Consider the following 6000-nt stretch of genomic DNA (forward strand, 5'->3'; position numbering starts at 1 on the left):
CTTTAACCTGGGCAAAACAGTGTGTTTTTTTTCTAGCCATGTTCTCAGAAATGGCTGAATCATTTTGTCTGAAATTCTCAAAAATAATAAGCCTGAGGCAGACACTCTGCATGCAAAATTTCAGTGAAACTGCCCAGTCTGCTTTCACTGTTCAAGGTAAGCAAAGAGCAGAAAGTGTGTGCGTGTGTGTCCTAGTAAAATTCTAAACAAACAAACAAACAAGGCAATCTAAGACTTGGGAAACTTTTTGTTATGATCACTCAACTATAGATATTTTATTCTAATTATAGGAATTCCCTATACTTAAATGAAAAATGCTGAAATGTAACTTCTTCACGAGGTAAATGTTGAATCTTTCTTATGGCTCCCACAGTTTCACTGCCCTGGAAGGACACAATCCCAGGAAGGGCAGATGCTGTGTCCACCATCTTCCCGCCTTCAATATCACTGCTGGGTGTGGGCAGTTTTAAGTTTCAGTTGAGGTACCTTAGAGCAGTGGTTCTCAAACTAGGGCCACCGCTTGTTCAGGATAAGCCCCCTGGCGGGCTAGGCTGGTTTGTTTGCCTGCCACGTCCGCAGGTTCGGCCGATCGCGGCTCCCACTGGCCGCGGTTCGCCGCTCCAAGCCAATGGGGGCTGCAGGAAGGGCAGCCAGCACATCCCTCAGCCCGCGCCACTTCCCGCTGCCCCCATTGGCTTGGGGTAGCGAACTGCAGCCAGTGGGAGCTGCGATCGGCTGAACCTGCGGACGCGGCAGGCAAAAAAAACAGCCCGGCCCGCCAGGGGGCTTATCCTGAACAAGCGGTGGCCCTAGTTTGAGAACCACTGCCTTAGAGGGCCCAGATAAGAGAGGCTATTCTGGGGATGTAATAGATCTGCACATTCCCAGCTCCTGGGACATCCTGTTCCCAGCCAGTACAATATTCTTCCAGGGTTATGCTGTTCCCTTGGTGACCTCATCTCTAGTCACTTTCTACCACTGCAATCTCAGTCTTCCCCAGTAGACTTTCCAGTCCCAGGGACCTCCCCTAAGATTTATGCTGGCAGAAGCCACTCTAGAATGTGAGGTGAATGTGAGTCATAAGTCTTTGAAGATCCATTTCTGCTGAGAGGGTAGGATGACCCGATGTCCCGATTTTATAGAGGCAGTCCCGATTTTGGGTGCTTTTTCTTATATAGGCATCTATTACCCCCCACCCCCTGTCCCGATTTTTCACACTTGCTATCTGGTCATCCTATGAGAGGCTGAGATTTTCTAGTGCAACATTTTGTGACGTCATTACAGAAAGTGCTATGGCCCGAAGCACAGGATTTTGCAGGGATGTGTGGGAGCTGATTATTCCCATTTTAAGATAGCATTAGGACAGTCTGACAGGTTACAGTACCTGTCTGGGCCTTAGGAGGGTCGTCAGAGACTGGAGTTTGCTGCCTGGTATGCGTGCTTGAGCAAAGGATTAAGAGACAGAAAGCTGCACTTCTCAGGGACAGCTCTTTAGATATAAAGATCAAAAAGAGGGAGACAATTGCTGGGTTTGCACAATTTGTCCCAATCGGAGTGCATGAAAGTATCTTGCAATGAGGAGTTAGTACAGAGCCAGGCAAATACTCAGCGGGAACATGGCTGTACTCTAAGACATACCCTCTGCAATGACAATGAAAAGATATTTGAACACTCGGGGGGGAAAGCCTTATTTTCTCTGTTTAATGTGTTCTAAGCTGTGTTGGCTGGACTGTAGCTCTGGGGAAGGCAGTGGAGACAAACCTTGCTTGTTTGTTTAGGGCCCAAGGCTGGAGGTCTGAGGGTGGACAATAGCACTCCCTCTCTCCTCCTCAGTGCTCTGTTACAGTTATCAGTATATACTAGTGGAAATAGTAGGGTTGTTTTTTCCCCCACCCGCTTCTATAGTGCGACCCTTACAAAGCTAAAAATCTCAGATTTGGCACACTCAGCAAAGGGGACAAGGTCTGAGGGGACATGATCCTTCCAGGTCAGTGCTGAAGGACAAGGCACTTCTGATGCTGTACCTACTCCTGAGATAAATAGGACTTCAGGGCAGACTACTGTTTGTCCGGTACCTTTCAACAATACTAAATTCAATAAGAAAAATAAACCATAAAAAGATCCAAGTAGCAGCCCACTGTTTGAACACATTTCATGTGAGATGTTCCCAAAAAAGTTACAGCTTCTGAAATACAGATTTGTAACCCCAGTTAGCTTTGGGACTGGTCATAAATCTTAAATTTATTATTTTATCTTTCACTATAGCACCTTTTCTCCTTATGTCACCAGAAACTGCAAAAAAGAAAAGAAAATGTATCGGGATTTATGGTGGATTCCCATCTGCTGCTTCTAGAAATGCCCTTTTCATTGTGGTGCAAATCCTTTTTGGTAAAAAAAACAACAACAAAAAACAAGTAATGTGATGATAAATCCCATTGCTTAGTCCCAAATAAGACATCATTGCTAGTCGTTCAGCCATCCTTTGAGCTGTTTTGCTTGTAGAAGGTTTGAGTACTGCCTATTGGATGATGTTTAAAGGCTTTTGTTAAGTTTAATGCCCTTACCATGGAGTATTTTTCCCTCTATTTGTAGCCTGCTAGTGGAGGTTGAAGTCAAAGGATCCCCTGATATACTTAATGTGAAGATGACAAGCAAACTCTCCTATGAGTCAGAGACATAAGATCCAGCAGGCCTTCTAACCCAGCAAAGTTAAGCAAGAAATTGAGCAGAGTCAGTGATTTTCTTTCAACGGACAAGTGAACAGTCGGGGCAGGTGAGTGAAGCTGAGAGGAAAACAGCATGTTTCCTATTTAAAAGAAAGAATGTTTATTGCATTAGGAAGAGAGGACTAGGACATTTAATGGAAAGATCCTTCCTTCTTTGATGCTTCCTTGTAAAAACAGCTGCTTTCTGGGCTACAGCAGAAGGGATGATGGAGGTTTGACCCATACTTCCCTTGGATGCTGGTGGGTATTCTGCAGTACACCATGAAAATTTCCCATAAGGCAGCACACCTGCAGGCAGCCTGGGATACCTGAGAACACTGGGCCATGCTTACATTGATGCAACATGTTGCAAAGTGCACCTGAGTGATTGCATTCCACTGAAATCATTGTATTCATCTAACTAAACTGATATAGCTATAGAGTGGTGCAACTTGTGTGTAGTGCTTAAAGTGTGCCAGGTCTAAAGGAGTCTGAGACCTGGCAAATAAAATTTCTACAGCTCCAGAAAAGTTGTTGAGGGGGTTAACCCCTGGTAATTAGCTGCTTTCCCTACCTCCTGGGGTGCAAGCAGCCAATCACAAGCTGAGTTCTCTCTCCTCCCTCCTCTCAGGAGCCTATTTTCACAGGTGGGGAGAGGAGAGAGCAGAAAGATCACAGCAGGTCAAGGCAGCTCTGTGCCCTTCTCTCCCCAGCTCCTGCAACGCAGTCTGTGTGGGTTGACCCTGTCCAGTGCCTCGTTGACTTAAATGGGACTCCACAGAGGCACAGGGATTCATCTGGGCCTTAGATTGTGAAATCTCTGGGGCAGGGACCTTGTAATACATATAAGACAACATATTCAACCCACTTACTTCTGTGCCTAAACATGGCTTTAGGTGCCTAAATTTATGCATCCAAGTTGGAAGGTATTGGCATTATGACATTTTTGGGGCTAGATAAATAATAATAATAATTAATAAGGTAAGTTATGTTAGAGTAAAACTTTGCAATCTAGAATTAAGGTTGCCTTGAGTAATGAAGAGCTTTAATCTGTTTACCTTTAATTTTGAACAATGCTTTGTAGTTTTACTTTTGAGTTAATGGAAGGCAGAGACGTGGCTTTCTGTGGGTTCATGTCATGAACATTCTGTCCTGGAGCATGGAAAATATGTCAATTGCACTTAAAACAAAGTTTATAGCACAGCAGATGCGCACACGCGCACACAGGCTGCAGTTGAAATCCGAAGCATTTAATTGTCAGTTGCCTGCAGCTGGATTCTTTCTTTCCAAGCAAGTGAGGAAGCTGGATAATATAAAAGGACGTCACGAGACAGTGAGCGAGTTCATGTGTGATTACTTATTAAAAACGTTATTCTGCCTCAGTTCACAAGCGTGGGAGATATTGTCCTCTGTTCAGTATGTGCTCACTCGTCACATATACTTCAGTGAAATCACTGACCAGACATACAACAAATATCTAACACAAATAATAATTCACCAGCTTTTGTCCCTTATATAAAAGGGAATATAATAGTTCATCAAGTTAATGCTATAGAGTGGCAGCGTTTCCTAGTGGAAAGACACTGGACTAGAACTCAGAAGACCTGTGTGACCTCTGGGCAAGTCACTTCACCTCGTGTGCCTGTTTCCCTATCTCTAAAATGGGGATAATGATACTGATCTTGTTTGTAAAGTACTTTGAGATCTACTGATAAGAGCTAGATATTACTGGGATTCTTTTAGGAGCTACAGCCTCATCTATTCACTACAGTCGAACTACACCTTACCTCTGCTGAAGATCTGGCTCATTATTTTTATGTCTCTGTGGCAAGACTATGAAGTAAAAGCATGTTTTTAAAATGTTTATTCAGAAAAGCTCATCTCAGGTACAGCTTCTAGTTTTCAGTGAGGTCACAAGTGGGTGTAAGTAAGTCTAAGTCAGGCTGTTCCATATAAGATATTCACAACTACTGTAATGAACATTTGCCCTCACACTGCTTGCTTTGTATGTATGTTTAATATTAATATGGAGATATACCCATCTCATAGAACTTGAAGGTCATAGAGTCCAGTCCCCTGCCTTCACAGCAGGACCAAGTACTGTTCCTGACAGATTTTTGCCCCAGGTCCATAAATGGCCCCCTCAATGATTGAATTCACAACCCTGGGTTTAGCAGGCCAATGCTCAAACCACTGAGCAACCTGGCAAAACCTGAACATGAGGCTCAATATGTGACAATGGCCCAAACTAAGACACACAGAAATTATTCATACAGGAAACTTAAAATCCTAGAGGATTCACCTTTCTATAAATAGCTTTCTGTAAACAGCTTTCTATAGTTTTAGGCCTGGTCAACACAGTTTTTAACTAAACTGGTGAATTTTTTTACTGATACATTTCTATCAATATAGCTTATTCCCTGCCCCTTACAGGAATAACCCATCCTCAAAAGCATTTTTTAAATGATATAGTTGTGTCCATATTCAAAAGGGTTGTGCTGCTTTAGCTAGATGAGTACACAAGGCCTTTGTTTCATAATTCTTTAGTTCTGAGGTAAACAACTTTCAATAGTAAAAGAGAGAGGCCATTAGATTTGTGTGGATCATATTTAACTTTGGGACTACAATGAGTGACATCCCTCAGAACAAGAGACACTTGAGAGCCGTTTCATTTCTAAAACTTTTTCAGTATGATTCCTAAAGAACATGTAAAATACACATGATACAGCACTTTTCAGGCTGAAAGATTCATGTGGAAGGTTGTGACCATCTTGTTTAAGACACAAAGGAGTTTTATTAAAACTACGGTTTATTTAATAACAGTAAATTAGCAAAATTACCACCACAACCCACTTGATAAGATGCATCATCAACAAGCACCCTTCCTATGCCTTATTGAGAGCGCCTCAATTCGAGTACTGTATGGCCTAGCTGCAAAATGCTGAGCACTTCCTGGGAAGTTCAGAGCTCCTTCTGAAGTTGGTGGGAGTTGGGGGAGTATAGCACTTCCCAGAAACCCACCCAAAGTGAGATAATTATCTATAAAAAAATAATATCTTTCATTAAAAAAAATTGTTCCACGGATGAGACAGGGGAGTCATCACCATCTTCTCATTAAAACAAACACCTTAAACCCACAGTCTTCAGTTTACCAGAAATAGGAAACAAACATGTCTGTATCAAAATGCCTGCCCTCATATCAGACTGCATTTCCCAGCACTTCTATGAACCAAATGTCAGAGTTCACACAGCCTTCCCTGGTATAAAGAACTCCACCGTCTACTTTGCCTCCAAT

Source organism: Malaclemys terrapin, chromosome 1 (assembly GCF_027887155.1).
Source record: "Malaclemys terrapin pileata isolate rMalTer1 chromosome 1, rMalTer1.hap1, whole genome shotgun sequence".
Classification (NCBI taxonomy): Eukaryota; Metazoa; Chordata; order Testudines; family Emydidae; genus Malaclemys; species Malaclemys terrapin.